This window comes from Schistocerca serialis, chromosome 4, assembly GCF_023864345.2.
Source record: "Schistocerca serialis cubense isolate TAMUIC-IGC-003099 chromosome 4, iqSchSeri2.2, whole genome shotgun sequence".
Classification (NCBI taxonomy): domain Eukaryota; kingdom Metazoa; phylum Arthropoda; class Insecta; order Orthoptera; family Acrididae; genus Schistocerca; species Schistocerca serialis.
In genome coordinates, this window is record NC_064641.1 from 66808989 (window position 1) to 66831995 (window position 23007).

Sequence of the window (23007 nt, forward strand, 5' to 3'; positions counted from 1 at the left end):
ACCTGAGCGACGCAGCTCTGCTCTGCCGGCAGGTCTGACAGCCTGGCAGTGTTACCTATGAAACGCGGGGCGGCTAATGAAAGGCACCACTGTGCCAACAGAGCCGCAAGGCGCTATTCGCCACCCACTTTTTCCAGTTCCACATCTGCGCAATGAGTAATTTTGACACTGAATCTTTATATATACGAGATTCATATGAGACCACTTCATCTCAGGACTATTGAAATCGCGAACAGAAAAAGAGAACCCGTGTTGGAAATCTAGAGAGTCGTGATTAAAACCCAGTTAGGAGAATACGCCTCTTCACGTTGCAAACACATTCAAACTAGTTAGGATAATAAAGCACTTTCTGGAGCCTGGCTGGTTGGAGACCATGGAAATTATCGATCCTCAGTTTCCTCACAGCCTGTTGCTGATGCTCCACCCCAGTCACAAGAACGCGGCAGCTCAGATAAAGCTCATTACTATCTGGGATATGCAAGTTTTTCTCAAAACCTATTTATAGACCGAAATAGCACAGCTGCACCTCCTGCTGCAGCAAGTGATGCTAATGGATCCGAGATGCCAGATGCGATTGAATTATTTTAAGAAAAGAGACGTAGACAAATGTGAGTCTTTTCTTACTTTTTGTCCAGAACATTTATTTGTAATATTTAATTTGATTGTGTAACGGAAGAACTTTTCAAAATAAAAACTGAAAAGTAACTCATCCCTTTCTAATCTGTACCAATTTCCATACATTATGAACTGCAGAATCAAGCAAAAATACCTAAAAAATTCGCATGGTGATAGTTTGTTAAAGAAGTCACTAGTGTTATTGTGCTACTCAAATTTCAGACATCTATAAAATCCACCTAACACTTAATGCGTGTGTTTAGACAACTTACATTCTCAGTCCAAAATCCTGCAACTGCCATCAGTCAACGAAATATGGGGAAACATTTATCTCGGTGAAGCATGGCTTTGTTTTTTCGTTGAAATTTGGAATGATCTGTTGCGCTATGGTGGTCACAATGTGTAACAAACCAGCTGCCAAACGTAAACCGGAAACTCACAGTATCGTTGCAGCCCGGAGTGAAGCAGGAGGAACCCACACGATCGTGTGGGCCAGAGTGGAAGGAGTGTACGTATATATTACAGTTGCAACTGGAACTTTAAATGTCACTGTTAACTACAAATAATTGGTTGTTGATTAGACAGTACCATATACAAATAGGTTAGACATCACTCTTTATTCTGGTGACTTCAGTTTCTCGGCAAACTGTGATTCAAAATCTTTTCTTCCGGCAGGATAGCTTTTCTTAAAATGGTGTCCTTCTCATTCAGTTCATCTAGGCAGATCTCCTATAACTCTTCGAATGAAAGTCGTGACATTCTCACATAAATGAAAAAGTTATCATTGTAATTGCTCAGACCATTGTATACTGTCTGGAAGAACGCATTTGCGGAACGATCAGCCGTGAAAGGATGTACCCAGAAATTCTCCTTTTTAGGCATTATCTTTTTATTCGACGTCGCACAACAAAGCACAGCCACTGGCTTTTCTATGACCACTTCAATAATGAGCATAGATTGAAGAATTTCTTCTGGCGGCTCTGTTGGCAGACGTACTGGCAGACTGCAGTACTGCCAGCAAATCTGCCGTGGCGTGAGTGCAGCAGGGCCCTTACGGAGATGGTGATCAAACCTCAATGGCGGACTCTACAATAGGAGTGTTATGCGCATGGAAGGGGTTACCTGCAACATTCCGAGTATACGTTCCAAGAAGACTCAGGCAGCATGTTACTTCCTGCAAGAAACTTCTCGCGTAATAAGTATGCCGGGAAAACGTGGGGCTTGCTAACAATCGTGATAGTGGTACCAGATGCATCCTCCACCACACACTGCAAGCTGATTTGCAGAGGAAGGCTGTAGACGTAGTAACTAGGCTACTAATGCTTTATTATAACGTCAACAATTTATGTCATAATAAAGATTCAGTAGATATAAAGGAACTATTTCATTTTTATCTCATGCAAGTCTGTGTAAGGGAAAATACACTACTGGCAATTAAAATTGCTACACCAAGAAGAAATGCAGATGATAAACGGGCATTCACTGGACAAATATATTATGCTGGAACTGACATGTGATTACATTTTCACGCAGTTTGGGTTCATAGATCCTGAGAAATCTGTACCCAGAACAACCACCTCTGGCCGTAATAACGGCCTTGATACGCCTAGGCATTGAGTCAAACAGAGCTTGGATGACGTGTACAGGTACAGCTGCCCATGCAGCTTCAACACGATACCACAGTTCATCAAGAGTAGTGACTGGCGCATTGTGACGAGCCAGTTGCTCGGCCACCATTGACCAGACGTTTTCAATTGGTGAGAGATCTGGAGAATGTGCTGGCCAGGGCAACAGTCGAAAATTTTTTGTATCCAGAAAGGCCCGTACAGGACCCGCAACATGCGGTCGTGCATTATCCTGATGAAATGTAGGGTTTCGCAGGGATCGAATGGGCGGCAGAGCCACGGGTCGTAACACATCTGAAATGTAGCGTCCACTGTTCAAAGCGCCGTGAACGCGAACAAGAGGTGACCGAGACGTGTAACCAGTGGCACCCCATACCATCACGCCGGGTGATACGCCAGTATGGCGATGACGAATACACGCTTCACCGCGATGTCGCCATACACGGATGCGACCATCGTGATGCTGTAAACAGGACCTGGATTGATCCGAAAAAATTACGTTTTGCCATTCTTGCACCCAGGTTTGTCGTTGAGTACACCATCGCAGGCGCTCTTATCCATGATGCAGCGTCAAGGGTAACCGCAACCATGCTCTCCGATGTGATAGTCCATACTGCTGCAAACGTCGTCGAACTATTCGTGCAGATGGTTGTTGTCTTGCAAACGTCTCCTTCTGTTGACTCAGGGATCGAGACGTGGCTGCACAATCCGTTACAGTCATGCGAATAAGATGCCTGTCATCTCGGTTGCTGGTGATACGAGGCGGTTGGGATCCAGCACGGCGTTCCGTATTACCCTCCTGAACCCATCGATTCCATATTCTGCTAACAGTCATAGGATCTCAACCAACGCGAGCAGCAATGTCGCGACACGATAAACCGCAATCGTGATAGGCTACAATCCGACCTTTATCAAAGTCGGAAGCGTGATGGTACGCATCTCTCCTCCTTACACGAGGCATCACAACAACGTTTCACCAGGCAACGCCGGTCAACTGCTGTTTGTGTATGAGAAATCGGTTGGAAACTTTCCTCATGTCAGCACGTTGTAGGTGTCGCCACCGGCGCCAACCTTGTGTGAATGCTCTGAAAAGCTAATCATTTGCATACCACACCATATGCTTCCTGTCGGTTAAATTTCGCGTCTGTAGCACGTCATCTTCGTGGGGTAGCAATTTTAATGGCCAATAGTGTAATTAGAGAACTGGGAGCCGAAATCCCCATGGCCGAAGGACAAAATCTCCCATTCCGATCCAATAATGTGGTAGTTCAGGTGCTCCTGGATGTCAGCGTGGAAGTACTGTCGTGTCGATACCACGGCTTCTCGCCGAATACAAGAGGTACAGAGTCCGTCTGGCAGCATATATAGGATGTACAACAGGTAACATGTGCGTCCACCGGTAGCTGAGTGGTCAGCGCGACAGAATGTCAATTCTAAGGGCCCGGGTTCGATTGCCAGCTGCGTCGGAGATTTTCTCCGCTGAGGGACTGGGTGATGTGTTGTCCTAATCATCATCATTTCATTCCCATCGACGCGCAAGTCGCCGAAGCGGCGTGAAATCGAAAGACTTGCACCCGGCGAACGGCCTACCCGACGGGAGGCCCTAGTCACACGACATTTACGTTTTAACAGGTAATTATATACCAACACCCAACACGCATTACTTCTTTCAAGATCTAGTCGTGACTGCCAAATAAAATTGCAGCTATACAGGGTCCTATGTCAGGTCTTAAACCACCACAGTTTGCGCTTTTATCGCATGGCATTTCGAAAAGCGTCGATGAAGGTAACTAGCACTCCGTCTTCCGGCCACAAGTGGCCCATCGGGACCATCCGACCGCCGTGTCATCCTCAGATGAGGATGCGGACCGGAGGGGCGTGTGGTCAGCACACCGCTCTCCCGGTCGTTATGATGGTTTTCTTTGACCGGAGCCACTACTATTCGGCCGAGTAGCTCCTCAGTTGGCATCACGAGGCTGAGAGTGCACCCCGAAAAATGGCAACAGCACATGACGACCCGGATGGTCACCCATCCAAGTGCCGACCACGCCCGACAGCGCTTAACTTCGGTGGTCTGACGGGAACCGGTGTATCCACTGCGGCAAGGCCGTTGCCAAGGTAACTAAGCTGATGCAGTATTTCTTGATTTTCGAAAATCACGTGACTCGGTACCACACCAACATTCATTAACTGAAGTACGCTCAAACAAAGTATGTGACCTAGATTCAAGATTAATTGGTAGGCAAGGCACAGCGTGTTATCTTGGATGGAGAGGCATCGACAGTACTGAAAGCGTGTTAAGACACTTCCCGTTCACGCCGTATATTAATAACTTGATGGACAATACTAATAGCAACCTTAGACATTTTGCAGATGATGTAGTTACCTATAAGGAAACTGCGCAGGGGGGGAGGGGGGGGGGGTGCGCGGTATGAGGCGTCTTATCACGGGCCGCGCGGCTGCCCCCATCGTAGGTTCGAGTCCTCCCTCGGGCGTGGGTGGGTGTGTTGTCGTTAGCGTAAGTTAGTTCGATTGAATAGTGCATAAGGTTAGGGACCGATGACCTCAGCAGTTTGGTCTCGTAAGACCTTACCACTAATTTCCAATTTCTATAATTAAAAAAACTCAGAAATATTTATTTCTAGCTTGATAAGATTCCAAAAGGGTGTAAAAACAGGCAACTTACTTAAAATGTTCAGATATGTAGTGTTGCACACTTCAAAACACAAAACAAGTTATGTCTATAATATCAGTGAGACAAAAATACAATCAGTCAATTCAGGATAAATACTTGGGTCTAAAAATTTGTAGGGATGTGAAATGAAACGATAGAATTCAGTCGTAGGTGAAACAGGTGGCAGATTTCCTTTAGATCGTAGGATAGTAGGAAACTGCAAACATGCACAGAGTACATAGGACACTGCTTACAAAACACTGATACAAACCATCCTAGAATATTGCTCAAGTGCGTAGGATACATACTAGACACGACTAACAAGGGTTGTTGAATGTATACAAAAGGAGGGCAGGACGGTGGTCACAGGTCTATTTGACTCACGGGAGAGGTTCGCGGATGTCTTGTTTCAGTTGGTAGACTTTTGAAGATAGATGCAAATTATCTCACCAAGCCGTACGTACAAAATTCCGAGGACAAATATTGACTGAAGAATCGAGAGCTTCAGCCCCCTACGTAAGGCTTCGGTAGGGACCGCGGGGAGAGTATTAGACTTATTGCAGTGTGCAGAGAGGCTTTTAAGCAGCCATTCGTCCTAGGCTCCACGTGTGAATGGAAAGGGGAAGAAACAATAATATGTGGTACAATGGGACTCACTCCCTGTTATACACTTCACAGTGGATTGCCGAGTATATGAAACATTAAAATCACAACACAGTACCGTGCCTGACACGGTGCAGGAAAACAGTCGGCATTCATAAAAGTTTGCAGTCGTCTCAGAACGGATAAATAAAGGCCATGTATGGTTTTGAAAGGAGTCTTACACCAGTCTCCCTGCAAAATAGTAGGAACGTCAGGTAATGATGAAGGAGGTGGATAACGATCACATCTATCCAAAGTACATCACAAGGGGTTAATAATACTGAGATCTGACAACTGTGGTGGGAAGGAAAGATGCGAAAATTCATCCTCGTTCTGTGCGGCAGTGTGAACAGGGCCCCTGTCGTCATTACCGTCGGGGAACAAACATTGTGTCATGGGATGCACCTGATCAGTCAAAATGATCACATAATCCTCAGCAGTAATGCGACTTGTAGCTAGCCATGGGGTCCATTTCTCGCGGTGTATCCATATTCTTGTCCACCCCATGTTACTCTACACGTAGAAATGTCTGAAACGCCCTGTGTGTAATCGTATTGTATAAGTTACATCAGTGTTTCCCAAATTGTGAATTAAGGCGCCCTGGTTGTGCTGATGGTCCCACCACAAAAATATTCACTCTTTAGTTACCTACTGCAACAGTAACACTAACGAATAATACGGAAAGGTCAAATAAAAATGTATGTCTTATGTTTGCGCTCCGTTGTAAGGAAGAAAGAATGAAACTTCCTGGCAGATTAAAAGTGTGTGCCGTCTCACAGTTTTAATCTGCCAGGAAGTTTCATATCAGTGCACACTCCGCTGCAGAGTGAAAATCTCATTCTGGAAGAACGATTGTTGATTAACCTCTGTATGAGCTCTAATTTTCCAGATTTTTCAAAAATTAGTAATTTCACGAAATTTGTATCGTATAAATTGCCATCCCACCCGACTCTTCTTTGAACGGACGGTCTCGTTACTTCAACAGTAAACTTCTTCATGGTACACCACGTCTCAACCGGCCGGAGTGGCCGTGCGGTTCTAGGCGCTACAGTCTGGAGCCGAGCGACCGCTGCGGTCGCAGCTTCGAATCCTGCCTAGGGGCATGGATGTGTGTGATGTCCTTAGGTTAGTTAGGTTTAATTAGTTCTAAGTTCTAGGCGACTGATGACCTCAGAAGTTAAGTTGCATAGTGCTCAGAGCCATTTGAACCATTTTTGAACCACGTCTCTCTTAAAGTGTCTGCCGTAGCTGATTGTTCCGTATCTCTGTAAAGCTCTTGCGCTTATTAAACGACTAGCGGGGAAACATGAAACTGCCCAGATATTTGTTTATGCATTCTGTGATCAAAAGTACCCGGACATCCAAACAAAACGTACGTTTTTCATATTAGGAGCATTGCGCTGCCACCTACTTCCATATACTCCATATCAACGGCCTCAGTAGTCATCAGACATCGTGGGAGAGCGGAATGGGGCGCTCCGCAGAACTCATGGACTTCGAACGTGGTTAGGTGGTAGGGTGTCACTTGTGTCATACGTCTGTACGCGAGGTTTACACACTGCTAAACATCCCTAGGTCCACTGTTTCCGGTGTGATAGTGAAGTGGAAACGTGAAGGGACACGTATAGCACAAAAGCGTACAGGCCGACATCGTCTGTTGACTGACAGAGACCGCCGACAGTTGATGAGGGTCGCAATGTGTAACAGGCAGACATCTGAAATTTTCTCGGCGTATTTCTTCTTCTAATAATTTCCGGGTATGCAGCCAGATCCCGTCGACATTCTGCCACGATATTTCGGCCCAGAGAAGTCCGGCCATCATCAGGTGAGTACACAACTACTGAAGAGCCCAGGTGCAGTCGCGGTATTTATGCCGAATCTCGGCATAAATACCGCGACTGCACCTGGGCTCTTCAGTAGTTGTGTACTCACCTGATGATGGCCGGACGTCTCTGGGCCGAAATATCGTGGCAGAATCTCGACAGGATCCGGCTGCATACCCGGAAATTATTAGAGGCAGACATCTATCCAGACCATCACACAGGAATTCCAGACTGCATCAGGATCGACTGCAAGTACTATGACAGTTAGGCGGGAGGCAAGAAAACTTGGATTTCATGGTCGAGCGGCTGCTCATAAGCCACACATCACGCCGGTAAATTCCAAACGACGCCTGGCTTGGTGCAAGGAGCGCAAACATTGGACGATTGAATAGTGGAAAAACGTTGTGTGAAGTGACGAATCACGGTACACAATGTTGTGATCCGATGGCAGGGTGTCATCTGCGAGCGTGTGTAGTGGCAACAGTAAATTTTGATGGGGGTGGTGCTAGGGCGTGGTCGTGTTTTTCATGGAGGAGGCTTGCATCCCTTATCCTTTTGCGTGGTAGTATCACAGCACAGGCCTACATTGATGTTTTAAGCACCTTCTTGTTCAAAAATATTCAGATGTGTGTGAAATCTTATGGGACTTAACTGCAAGGCCATTAGTCCCTAAGTTTACACACTACTTAACCTAAATTATCCTAAGGACAAACACACACACCCATGCCCGAGGGAGGACTCGAACCTCCGCCGGGACCAACCGCACAGTCCATGACTGCAGCGCCCCAGACCGCTCGGCTAATCCCGCACGGCGCACCTTCTTGCTTCCCATTATCGAAGAGTAAGTCTTTCAGCACGATCGAGCACTTGCTCAGTGGCGGAGTGGTTACACGACAATAGCATCTCTGTAATGGACTGACCTGCACAGAGTCATGACTTGAATCCTATAGAATGCCTTTGGGGTGTTTTGGAATGCCGACTTCGTGCCAAGCGTCACCGACCGACATCGATACCTCCCCCTCAGTACAGCACTCCGTGGAGAATGGTCTGCCATTCCCCAAGAAACGTGATTGAACGTATGCTTGCGAGAGTGGAAGCTGTCATCAAGGCTAAGGATGGGCCAACACCATATTGAATTAGAGCATTACCTCTGGAGGGCGCCACGAACTTGTAAGTCATTTTCAGCCAGATGTCCGGATGCTTCTGATCTCACAGTGTATGTGTATACACACGTCATGTGCCACGCTTCTTTTTCACCCCCATGCCCTCCTCTTTGATATGTAGATGGTTCTTACCCACACAACGATGATTTCCAGACAGTAAGTGATATGTGTAGCAAGTTTAGTTGAAATCGGTCAGGTGGTTTAGTAGGAGATGTGGAACGCGCACACACACACACACACACACACACACACACACACACACACACACACACAACCATCCATTTGTATATGTGTGGATGGATTCTGTGATGGAACGTACCGCGCTCCGTTGGATGTTCTCTACCTTTTCTGCTAGTGCAAAATAATAAGGGTGTCACATTGATGAGAGGCATTCAATAACTAACCTTACAAGTAAGTGACTTCTTCCATGTATGAATTATACGGTGTGTTCACAAAGTCTCTCCGCAGTGCCGTAAGATTGTTAGCCTCGAGTGCCGTATGCCGCAGTGAATATATCGAAATGAAACTCGATTTCCTGGGCGAGTTTTCTTACAGACTTGTTCAGACTCATGGACATTTTATCGGAAATATCGAGTAATTTATCCTCAGACAAAACGCTAGGACGACCACTTCTCGGTACATCTGTCACTGAACCCGTACTTCGAAATATGTTAATCAAATCTCGCACAATATCTCAATGTGGGAATGTTGTTTCTGGGAAAACAGAATTAAATGTTTGACGAACTGAAAATGTGTATTTACCGCCAGCTTTGACCACTTGTTCCACTAAAAACACACGTTCTTCAATGGTAAGCATTTTAACAGTGACAAAAACGAAACAAAAGAACAAAGGAACTAAAACATTCAGGTCAACACGTAACAACACACACCAACGATACTACTGACGCTGGCTGAGATAAAGGAAACAGTGGAATGTTGGGAGAGTCCACATGAAGGGAAGTAACCCAGGCAGGCGAACAATCATACGGCACTGCGGAGAGACTTTTTGAACACCCTGTAGTTCCTTAATATTCAAGTGAATCTCAGCCTGGAATCTGATTCACCTGAGCAATACATTAAATTCATTCACGTTCAGCGTGAACTGCTAGTCCCTGTAACAACCATCGATCCTTCGCAGGCCTTTCTGTACACCTGCCGCATTCCTGCGTTTAAATTAGCCCGCGCATTGGATTTTTGGTTGAAAAATGTGACGAAAATTAAAAATGGTAAAATTCTGTTTCCTTGTTGCATCAGTTTAGAATCTCCAATGAAGTTGATCTTAGTTGTAACGTAAAAGCGACAAAGTCACATAGATTCACATCTCGTTTAGAGCTTAAGCTCTAGTTGAATCTATTTCTTTAGATGAAGAAAGTCATACTGAGTTGTCTTGTAACAGGATTTTGAACATACATATTGGCACTATCAAACATAACGATTTTTGAAAAACAGTGAAAGATGAATCTACGCTGCTCGTTGGAAAAGCTTAATGAACATTAATTCGATTTGCAGTATACTATTGTTTTGAAGCGTAGTTTTCGGCAGTTGCTGTGACAAACAGTAAATATTTTGCCAAAATTAAAGTGCAATGGGAAATTAATGTAGTTATATTCTGATTCCGAGATTTGAGAAGTTACGAACAACAGGGTCCTCCTTCCCATTAATTATATTGACGATAAATTTGTTCAGTAAGTTGTCCGCGAATTTGGAAGTCTTGCTTTAATTATTATTATACTTTAAAACTAAACTAACCACATTAACAACGAACCTCAACTGCGTTCGGTACATCAGGGGCTGGGAACCAGAAACTTTTATTAAACACTGAGTCAGAGAGTCGATGACAAATCTAAAGAGGGATTGAAAATTCAGTCCTACCAGTTACAGATACCAAGTTTCACAACTGCGTGACTTATTCGGAGGAAATCAGAAAGAGGTAATTTGATAATCACGGGAGCCGTAAAGTTCTATAATAAAAACTGAAGCTCGGTGTATACAGCAGACATTTTACGGGGCAAGCGTTGTAAAAAATTTATCGAGCTGAACGTTGAACATAGGCTGGGACAGAAAGGGTGTGCTGAAATTAATTAAGACGAAATTAATAGTTTATCAAAGTATTACTCCTTTATCCACGTCCAGAAATGTAACTATATTTTAAAAAAAATCAGCAACCACTTCCACAAAAGAAATTCTACTTTTTTACGTGTTTGAGTCACCTAGTGCCCTTCTTTAGCAAATTAGAGTTATCGTATTATTACATGCACTATCATCCACATCACTACAACAATATGCTGCATACATCTGCTTATTTTTGGCGGTCGCTTTTAATGCGATAATTTTAATCTTCTGGAGAAGGCAAGTAGGTGCCCCAAGCTGGTATAGAAATAAAATTTCTTTTGTGCAGCTAGTTGTAAATTATTTCATCAAATCAAAATATAATTTAACTTCTTGAAACACATGAAGTACTGATGCAAAAAGGGAATATATTCATCTGTAGGATCAGTGCTGCGTTCTAGTCCACTCTGGAGTGCAGAGCGGTACTGCTAACGTAATAACAGTTTTAGTTCAGGCGATTAACCGACGAGTGTTTGCGAATGAGCTGTCGTCAATTACAAAGCTGGATTCGTAATTAAAGTGATAGTTGGCAGAATGGGAATGACCACATTAATTTTGAAAGTTTATCTCTGTGTAAATGTGTTAATTTAAATTGTGGTTGCATCATGTGCTTAATTATTGCTTTTTACACAGGTTGAACACTTTTAATAAATTACTGTGAACTTCAGCTACTCAATGTTTCATTACATTTACATTTCAAAATATGAAAGGCTGCTGTTTTAAAGACAATTTCAAATGTTGCCCTCATCCGGGATTCGAATTACCTTTTAATCTTTGGCTACCAACACGGGATTTTGCCTTTTTTAATACAGGGGATGAAAAACTATTATCGAAACTGCCTGTATGTGTTGTAGAATAATTTAATGACAATTATTGAAAAGATATGTCATGAACGTAGGCGAAAGGTGTATAATAAATAAAAAATAAAATAAATACAGAATATATTCATGGCGTTCGTGGTTAACATGATGTCATGTACTATCTGCAATGAACAAAAAATGGTTCAAATGGTTCTGAGCACTATGGGACTTAACTTCTGAGGTCATCAGTCTCCTAGAACTTAGAACTACTTAAACCTAACTAACCTAAGGACATCACACACACCCATGCCCGAGGCAGGATTCGAACCTGCGACCGTAGCGGTCGTGCGGTTCCAGACTGTAGCGCCTAGAACCGCACGGCCACACCGGCCGGCTGCTATTTTTGGAAAGCCATGCAAAAGAAACTAGTCGGTAGATGACGTGGACAAGTGATTAACGTTATATGCAATATAAGGAACAAAACAAAAATAATAATTTTAGTGACATAAAAACAGCCTCTGTAGCAGACTGAGCACTTATTGTCTTCATGCTTTTACACAACAGGAAAAGCTGAAAGTACTTTTAAAACGGTAAATGGCTCAGGTTTTATGCTCTTTGACACAACGGCTTAAATCTCGGGAGACGAGAAAAAGAACTTCGTGACCTTAATATACGAGAATCACGAGACTTTATATATATATATATAAACACTACTTAAGGATTACAGTAACTCTTTTTACAGTTTGTTTTACGGCAATGAACAGCCAACAAGTGAGGTTACTTCTCATCTTTCGATCCTTATTTTTACATTTGTGGTCTTTGGTTTCTTCTTTCACTACATGACATGGAGCTGTATAGAGATATTGCAGGGAAATTAAAATACTTTCAAGGTTTGATACTACAATCATGTTTTGGATGTTGGAACTCTTCTCATTTCTGTACTTGATAAGAAATAGAAAAAAACCGTGTTGTGCAAGAAACCATTTTATAGTTTTTCTATTGTCCAAACGTGTTTCACTACCTTATGACCTATCGTTGGTTGGATGTTTTGCTTATTTTCTTTCTCGCGTGACGCTCTTCGTTATGTACGCTGGTACTTTTATGTCTACCATAGATTCTACAGCTTGTCATGCTTTTTTCATATTTTGGTTTTGCCTTGGTTGTTCATGATGTGTTGAAGCACTTCTTCTTAGATGTTGTAATTTCTTACTGTTACACACATATTTGATATAATTTATCAGTAAAGGATAAGACTTCTGCCGCCATTTCACATGTTGTTATAGCTATGTGATCTTCATTTGTTTCGTTCCGTATTTATTTAGAGAATGGCGATTTCAAATTATTGTTGACATTTGTGATGTTTATCACGATGAAAATTTCAATTGTCAGTAACGCTTTGACATCATACACTACTCTCCAAACAATACGAAACGAAACAAATGAACGTCTCGTAGCTAAACTCGCGCAGGTGGCGATGAACTAGTTATTGATAGTTCAGTCTTGAGGCAAGCAAACAGGAGCATTATGCGGTTAAAATCGAAGTACACAAGGAGCATAATCTTTCTATCTCAGCGCTGTTGTCGAGCTTTTTTCGGTCCGAGAGATCCAGAACGCTTGGTTTCGACGACGCATCCATAAATTAATGTTTCATCACCTGTTATGACAAGTCTCAGTAGTTCAGAATCGTTGTTGCCTTCACCTAGTGACTCCACCGCTGTTTTGGTTCGAAATTCAACAGTTTTGTAATAAATTTTTGATGGCACACGTTTCATACCCAAAAGAGCCAAAACATTTTCCCAGAATGAACCAAACGATGCAACAAAATCATCAGCGACTTCTCTGACTGTATTTCGGTGATAGTTCATAATCATTTATTTCACTTTTTCCGGATTTCATCTTGTGCTTGGGCGTCCAGTAACTCGTCATCCTTAATGTCTACACGAGCTTTTTCGAAAGCTGACTTCTTAAACCCTTGTTTCACACTTGGGGGACTCACAAAAGTAGTATTTAGTATTTCTAAAGTTTTGCCGCACTTTTTTATTTTCTTACAACAAAATTTAAAACAAATTCCCTAATTCGTTTTTATAGAAGTTAAACAATCGCCGATATTACCAACACATATATAAACCTTTTGACAGATGACAACTGACTGAGTATCCAATAGGGCCAACACTGTTTAGATACGTCTCAGATAACTTTACCATCACGAGAACTAAAAAATGGCGCGAATCGGATAACACAACACGTGAAATACCAAAATTCCATTACCTTTTGACACACATCGTGTACAGGTATGACCATGCGATTCTTTCCTCCGGCATCCATTCAACTGCAAATTTCAGCAACAGCTCGTCGTAACACGTGCCCAACCAATCTCTCCGATTAATTATATTCTTTATTAGTCACTGTTTCGCCATTGGCTCATTGCCGGACTTCTTAGTTCCTTGCTCTATCAATCTATGGGTTCTTCAGCAGTCTAAAGTAACACCGCTTTACAAAGGCTTCTAATTGTTTCATTTCTATCTTCACCTTCCCCACTTTTGTTTCATAACCGTCCAGAACTGTGCTACAAACATACTTTTTCGTGAAGATTTTCTATTTTTATAGAAAGTTCTTCTACCTTGTGCAGTCCTCACTGCTATGTACACTACTGGCCATTAAAATTGCTACACCAAGAAGAAATGCAGATGGTAAACGGGTATTCATTGGACAAATATATTATACTAGAACTGACATGTGACTACATTTTCACGCAATTTGGGTGCATAGATTTTTGAGAAATCAGAACCCAGAACAACCATCTCTCGCCGTAATAAAGGCCTTTATACGCCTGGGCATTGAGTCAAACAGAGCTCGGATGGCGTGTACAGGTACAGCTGCCCATGCAGCTTCAACACGTTACCACAGTTCATCAAGAGTAATGAATGGCGTATTGTGACGAGCCAGTTGCTCGGCCACCATTGACCAGACGTTTACAGTTGGTGAGAGATCTGGAGAATGTGCGGGCCAGGGCAGCAGTCGAACATTTTCTGTATCCGGAAAGGCCCGTACAGGACCTGCAACATGCGGTTATGTATTATCCTGCTGAATCGAATGAAGGGTAGAGTCACGGGTGGTAACACATCTGAAATGTAACATCCACTGTTCAAAGTGCCGTCAATGCGAACCAGAGGTGACCGAGACGTGTAACCAATGGCACCCCATACCATCACACCTGGTGATACGCCAGTATGGCGATGACGAATACACGCTTCCAATGTGCGTTCACCGCGATGTCGCCAAACATGGATGCGACCATCATGATGCTGTAAACAGGACCTGGATTGATCCGAAAAAATTACGTTTTGCCATTCTTGCACCCAGGTTCGTCGTTGAGTACACCATCGCAGGCGCTCCTGTGTGTGATGCAGCGTCAAGGGTAACCGCAACCATGGTCTCCGAGCTGATAGTCCATACTGCTGCAAACGTCGTCGAACTGTTCGTGCAGATAGTAGTTGTCTTGCAAACGTCCCCATCTGTTGACTCAGGGATCGAGACGTGGTTGCAAGATCCGTTACAGCCATGCGGATAAGATGCCTGTCATCTCGACTGCTAGTGATACGAGGCCGTTGGGATCCAGCACGGCGTTGCGTATTACCCCCCAGAACCCACCGATTCCATATTCTGCTAACAGTCATTGGATCTCGACCCACGCGAGCAGCAACGTCGCGACGCGATAAACCGCAAACGCGATAGGCTACAATCCGACCTTTATCAAAGTCGGAAACGTGATGGTACGCATTTCTCCTCCTTACACGAGGCATCACAAGAACGTTTCACCAGGCAACGCCGGTCAACTGCTGTTTGTGTATGAGAAATCGGTTGGAAACGTTCCTCATGTCAGCACGTTGTAGGTGTCGCCACCGGCGCCAACCTTGTGTGAATGCTCTGTTTGCATATCACAGCATCTTGTTCCTGTCGGTTGAATTTCGCGTCTGTAGCACGTCATCGTCGTGGTGTAGCAATTTTAATCGCCAGTGGTGTATTTCTTGCACTTTCCTTTTTCTCATATTCTACTTCTGAAATAGCAAAATTCATACATCTCTTCAAGAATTTGTGATAGAGTTATCGTAGTTTTCTTTCTGTGTATTTCCTTTCTGTAGCCACCAGCTAACATACGTCCAATTCATTACACAACCAATTCAGTTCTTATTCACTTTCGGCAATCAGTGCTATATTATCAGAAAATAGTTTCATGTTGATTAGCTGATTGTGGCAAATTCCCCCGTCGATATACTCTTCTACTTTTCTCAATGCCTCCTGAATAGAAAGGCTACATATCAGAGATGACAGTCCTGTGTTACTCCTTTTCTGATTCTGGCCTCTTGTACCATTCCATTTATATGTACTGTTTGACTATATCATGCCTCTGTATAGCTGCCGTAACGTCTTCATTGGAGGAGGAGGAGGAGGAGGAGGAGGAGGAGGAGATTAGTGTTTAAGAATCCCGTCGATAGCGACGTCATTAGAGATGGAGCACAAACTCGGACTCGGGAAAGACGGTGAAGGAAGTCGGCCGTGCCCTTTCAAAGGAACCATCTCGGCAGTTGCCTGAAGCGTTTTCGGGAAATAGCGGAAAACCTAAATCAGAATAGCCGGACGTCGGCTTGAACCTTCCTCCTTCCGTATGAGAGTCCAATATGCTAATCAGTGCTCCACTCCGCTCGGTCTTCATTGGTCTAAAGAAACGTTTTGCAATCACAAATTTGTACAGAGGTGAGAGTATTTGGGAGCAGAGAAACGAAGCATGACGATTAGAGTGGATGTTAACAATTCCAAGCGTAAATCCCTTAGTTTTTCCAATAACAAAGCACCTACGTGGGAGTTGTCCAGGTAACTTTTTTTTTAAATTCAGAATTGAAAATACTTGCTTGTAACACGCCTGTTACTTTTTTTCTTTGCCATTTGCAAGATAAACTATAATAAATGTTCTATTTGTATTTCAGAAAACTATGATACAATCTTTCCGGCAGAGGTAAACGACTTCGCCTTTGTTTTGGTCCAGGGTCACTGATTTCCTCTCAATTTGGTTTCTGTAGGTATTTGGTTGACCCATGTCTCGTACACAGCATTAAATTTACTCAGAAATGCATTGAATTTTCTGAAACAGGCTAACAATTGCTTGGAACTCGTTCTCACAATTGTCAGAAGTTAACAATTCAGCATCCAATATACACAACGTTTGCTTATAATTAATCCTCACATAAAATGTCCTGTACTCTCCCTTCTTATATACTTATATAACTATTCATCCAACTGTCCTTTCAATATATCACTGTCAAAAGGGGTGCGAACACGAACGATATCAGTTCCTCATTTATTAATTGTTGAAAACTAGGGAGCAAGCTCGTCATACACCTTCCAACGTTTTGGACGAATTTCCGATGACGTTAATGTGTTAAAAAGAGAAATGAACGTGGCATGGTATTTGATTTTATTCATCCAAATGAAACACACAAACCTGCTATTTTTGGAAAAAAAATGGTTCAAATGGCTCTGAGCACTATGGGACTTAACATCTGTGGTCATCAGTCCCCTAGAACTTAGAACTACTTAAACCTAACTAACCTAAGGACATCACACACATCCATGCCCGAGACAGGATTCGAACCTGCGACCGTAGCGGTCACGCGGTTCCAGACCGAAGTGCCTAGAACCCCACGGCCACACCGGCCGGCTGCTATTTTTGGAAAGCCATGCAAAAGAAACTAGTCGGCAGATGACGTGGACAGGTGATTAACGTTATATGCAATATAAGGAACAAAACAAAAATAATAATTTTAGTGACATAAAAACAGCCTCTGTAGCAGACTGAGCACTTATTGTCTCCATGCTTTTACACAACAGGAAAAGCTGAAAGTACTTTTAAAACGGTTAATGGCTCGGGTTTTATGCTCTTTGAAACAACGGCTTAAATCTCGGGAGACGAGAAAAAGAACTTATATATATACGCTACTTAAGGATTACATTAACTCTTTTTACAGTTTGTAACATATATATATATATATATATATATATATATATATATATATATATATATATGCTACTTAAGGAGTACAGTAACACTTTTTACAGTTTGTTTTACGGCAAGGGCGTATGAACACACCTTTGGGCTCCTTCTCACGTAGTATTATTTTATGAGTTTGCATATTTGTGTTCGAGTTTTTAAGCACAGCGGTGTTTGTAAGATAACCAAATACCTCAAGACAAAGTAGATCTAGCTTCGAAGATCACTGGTATACAGTAATGTCTAAAAAAGGTAATACTTCTGGTATAGGTATTGTTGCGATACGCCACAGAACGTGATAAAAATGATGTTGAATAACTTCGCAAATACACTCCTGGAAATGGAAAAAAGAACACATTGACACCGGTGTGTCAGACCCACCATACTTGCTCCGGACACTGCGAGAGGGCTGTACAAGCAATGATCACACGCACGGCACAGCGGACACACCAGGAACCGCGGTGTTGGCCGTCGAATGGCGCTAGCTGCGCAGCATTTGTGCACCGCCGCCGTCAGTGTCAGCCAGTTTGCCGTGGCATACGGAGCTCCATCGCAGTCTTTAACACTGGTAGCATGCCGCGACAGCGTGGACGTGAACCGTATGTGCAGTTGACGGACTTTGAGCGAGGGCGTATAGTGGGCATGCGGGAGGCCGGGTGGACGTACCGCCGAATTACTCAACACGTGGGGCGTGAGGTCTCCACAGTACATCGATGTTGTCGCCAGTGGTCGGCGGAAGGTGCACGTGCCCGTCGACCTGGGACCGGACCGTAGCGACGCACGGATGCACGCCAAGACCGTAGGATCCTACGCAGTGCCGTAGGGGACCGCACCGCCACTTCCCAGCAAATTAGGGACACTGTTGCCCCTGGGGTATCGGCGAGGACCATTCGCAACAGTCTCCATGAAGCTGGGCTACGGTCCCGCACACCGTTAGGCCGTCTTCCGCTCACGCCCCAACATCGTGCAGCCCGCCTCCAGTGGTGTCGCGACAGGCGTGAATGGAGGGACGAATGGAGACGTGTCGTCTTCAGCGATGAGAGTCGCTTCTGCCTTGGTGCCAATGATGGTCGTATGCGTGTTTGGCGCCGTGCAGGTGAGCGCCACAATCAGGACTGCATACGACCGAGGCACACAGGGCCAACACCTGGCATCATGGTGTGGGGAGCGATCTCCTACACTGGCCGTACACCACTGGTGATCGTCGAGGGGACACTGAATAGTGCACGGTACATCCAAACCGTCATCGAACCCATCGTTCTACCATTCCTAGACCGGCAAGGGAACTTGCTGTTCCAACAGGACAATGCACGTCTGCATGTATCCCGTGCCACCCAACGTGCTCTAGAAGGTTTAAGTCAACTACCCTGGCCAGCAAGATCTCCGGATCTGTCGCCCATTGAGCACGTTTGGGACTGGATGAAGCGTCGTCTCACGCGGTCTGCACGTCCAGCACGAACGCTGGTCCAACTGAGGCGCCAGGTGGAAATGGCATGGCAGGCCGTTCCACAGGACTACATCCAGGATCTCTACGATCGTCTCCATGGGAGAATAGCAGCCTGCATTGCTGCGAAAGGTGGATATATACTGTACTAGTGCCGACATTGTGCATGCTCTGTTGCCTGTGTCTATGTGCCTGTGGTTCTATCAGTGTGATCATGTGATGTATCTGACCCCAGGAATGTGTCAATAAGGTTTCCCGTTCCTGGGACAATGAATTCACGGTGTTCTTATTTCAATTTCCAGGAGTGTATACCAGAACTGGCGTCGTAACGAAACAAATATTATCGCAGAAAAATCACAGAGACCCTGTAATCAGTTAATATGATCTGGGAATGTAATTGCAGTCTCTGTTACCTTTGCAAAAGGATCGCTCTCTCTTCCCTTTATTTCTTCGCAGTGTAGCAAGCCATTTTGTGACGAGCACGAAAACGTGGAAGTTCCACGTAATATTTAGCCTAAATATAATCAAATATTACTTAAGAGAGTTGTTAAATTTTATATGTACCAACTCCTATTTTCATGAAGCAGCAAAATCACTGTCGTCGGTCTCTTTCAGCCAACAGACGAGGTCGGCCTGTACGCTTTCGTGCTGTACGTGTCCCTTCACGTTTCCACTTCACTATCACGTCGGAAACGGTGGACCTAGGGATGATCAAGAGTGTGGAAATGTCGGGCACAGACGGATGACTCAAGTGATACCCAATCACTTGACCACGTTCGAAGCCCGTGCGTTTCGCGGAGCGCCCTATTCTGCTCTCTCACGATGTCTAATGACTACTGAGGCCGTTGAAATGGAGTATATGGAAGTAGGCGGCAGCACAATGCACATAATATGAAAAACGTATGTTTTTAGGGGTCTCCGGATACTTTTGATCACTTAGTGTACTGACTAGGGCACCGTACGTACTTGCCCTCACCAATTTGATTCATGTTGGCAGGGTGTATCGAGCGTGGCTATACTTTAACTTATGTGAAGTGGAAGGTGCAATTCTCAACCGTTTTGGAAAAAATCGACTTTGAAAGTTTTAAGCATGCTTACATATGTTACTGTTTGGTTACTAACTGGCCAGGAGTCCGCAACCAAGTGATTAAGTGCTTAATTTTGTGAGTGTAACGTCTTTGGATCGAATCTGGCTGCTGGTGCTTTTTTCTATTCCCACGTAACTCTAATAACAGATTTATTACAACTGTCTAAGCCACCAGTATTTAATAATTCACTTATTATTTGCATAATATTTATCCTGCAAAATAGAAAAACAAAATAGCAGTATGAAACTTCCTGGCAGATTAAAATTGTGTGCCCCACCGAGACTCGAACTCGGGACCTTTGCCTTTCGCGGGCAAGTGCTCTACCAACTGAGCTACCGAAGCACGACTGACGGCCGGTACTCACAGTTTTACTTCTGCCAGTACCTCGTCTCCTACCTTCCAAACTTTAGAGAAGCTCTCCTGCGAACCTTGCAGAACTAGCACTCCTGAAAGAAAGGATGTTGCGGAGACATGGCTTAGCCACAGCCTGGAGGATGTTTCCAGAATGAGATTTTCACTCTGCAGCGGAGTGTGCGCTGATATGAAACTTCCTGGCAGATTCTCGGTCGGGCACACAGTTTTAATCTGCCAGGAAGTTTCATATCAGCGCACACTCCGCTGCAGAGTGAAAATCTCATTCTGAAAATAGCAGTATTTTTGTAAGGCCATTGAAAATGATAAGGATACACGACCATTTTGAATCAAATCAGTATCGTGTTTTTAGTGACATTATTGTACCTACACTTATGACACGTTTGGAGCACTCCACGAATCAGGATAGTACTGATAGCAGAAACATGTTACACAATAATTATTGTGATATACGGTACACGAAATGGACGCAGAGTTTTTGTATGAGCATGGTTTCTTCAATGTTTCTACCGAAAAAAAAAAAAAGAACTTGGTTTACGTTCATAAACGGTTCTCGGTCATTACACAGTTTCGCGGCATACCATGCATATCTGATCATATCACCGAATATTGGTGCAGACTACTGATGATGTACGACTGGTTGACTTTTTATGCAGTCTTCTCTTGGAGGTATCTCTCTATTGCGCTCGATGATGTACTACCAATTTCGTGCTCGCTTTATAAAGTTTTTCATCTGCCTGTAAAAATAAACGTCCCAGGGTTGCACCAGCGGAGTTCATTTTTGAGGAATTACTTTACTAATGCACATTGTTAGACCCTCTGTATTTTGAACACTTTCGTCGTACAAAACCGGGTTCGTTTGCGCTTCGCACGAATCGAGGAGCAAAAGAAATTGTTCTTCTCTCACGTATGGCTTCAAGACGTCAATTAGAGATTTCTTGTATAGTACAGTTGTTGGTTTGCCGGACTTTGAAGATGTTACCGTCTCTCGCAAGTAATTTTCCAGATAATGTGACTTTTGAGGCGGGGAGCTCTCCTTCTACGAAGAGTGACCAAACTCCTTCCTGGATCCTCTCTCTCTGGATTGACTACCCTACATCTGATGATGAAGCGACTTCTTCAGTTTCTTCAAACACGCCTTCATCAATGCCTTGGTGGGCAATTAGTTCGTCTTGTATCACGACTTGTTTCTCCGCTAGCATTTCGAAAATTCTGCGAAATATTTCTTCTGCAATTTCCGTGTATTCTCGTGTTATTACTGCAGAACGTTTCTAAGCGATGAGACTGTTTTGGAGAAGGAGATGTTAATTACACACCAGCGCCGTTTTTAATCGTACTTTTGAAACTTCACTGTAAAGTGATTCGATTTCACAATCAGGCTCACGTTCTCTTGCTGTCGACATACCTGACACACGAGTGAAGTATTCTCCGTATTTGTAAACGTTGTTCCCTTTCTTCCTCCACCAACCAAAAGTTGTTTGTGCATATGCGGTTGTTTGTATTCTTCGTATTTGTAAATGTTGTTCCCTTTCTTCCTCCACCAATCAAAAGTTGTTTGTGCATATGTGGCTGTTTGTGGTGGGTAAAAACTAACTGCAGAATTACCGGGAAAGTGGGTTCATACGGCGAGTCGTACCATACTTGTGCCTATACCGGGAAAATGGGATCTTGGTGGGTTGAAACGTTCCTGCAGGAATACCGGTATGATGGTAAGCCACTTACAAAATGTTAGAGAAAAACCCTAAGTTTCAGGATGAAGATTATGTTAACAATAAATGATTCCTTAGATACTGACCATTTCCACTGTCATAATAAAGCTGTTCTTAGAGTTATCTTGGGTTGCGGAAAACAAACAAAAAAAAAACTGGAACGAGATGCGATCCACAGTGTTTCATTTTATGCACCAAATGCTTACTCGCTCCACTACGAACTACGTAGCTAGCAGCGACCACACATTGGTATACATGCATGCCTAAAGCTTTCAAACTAGATTTTCTCAAAAACGGTTGAGAGCTGTGAACGCACCCCGTCGATACGAGTCAAATCGGTGGGGGCAAATAGGTGCGCTCCCGCTGTAAGGTCTATGGTCCATTGGCGATGTAATAAATGTAGACTATGAAGTCTACGCAGTCAAAAGATACAGCCATTTACACCGCGTATTTTGATACTCACAAACTCTCTCATTACAATCTGTAGGGTCATAAAGTTCTTAATTTGTTATTATATGATGGAAGAGCAGTTGAACGGAATGGACAGGGTCTTGAAAGGAGGATATAAGATGAACATCAACAAAAGCAAAACGAGGATAATGGAATGTAGTCGAATTAAGTCGGGTAATGCTGAGGGAATTAGATTAGGAAATGAGGCACTTAAAGTAGTAAAGGAGTATTGCTGTTTGGGGAGCAAAATAACTGATGATGGTCGAAGTAGAGAGGATATAAAATGTAGACTGGCAATGGCAAGGAAATCATTTCTGAGGAAGATAAATTTGTTAACATCGAGTATAGATTTAAGTGTCAGGAAATCGTTTCTGAAAGTATTTGTATGGAGTGTAGCCATGTATGGAAGTGAAACATGGACGATATATAGTATGGACAAGAAGAGAA

General features: G+C 43.6%; 1 protein-coding gene and 1 pseudogene across 1 annotated transcript in view; both read right to left on the bottom strand.

Moving 5' to 3' along the window:
- LOC126473787 (orcokinin peptides type A-like) overlaps positions 1-23007 on the bottom strand; it is a 431695-nt gene that overhangs the window by 58881 nt on the left and 349807 nt on the right. The window lies entirely within an intron of this gene.
- LOC126475863 (5S ribosomal RNA) lies at positions 4238-4355 on the bottom strand (annotated as a pseudogene).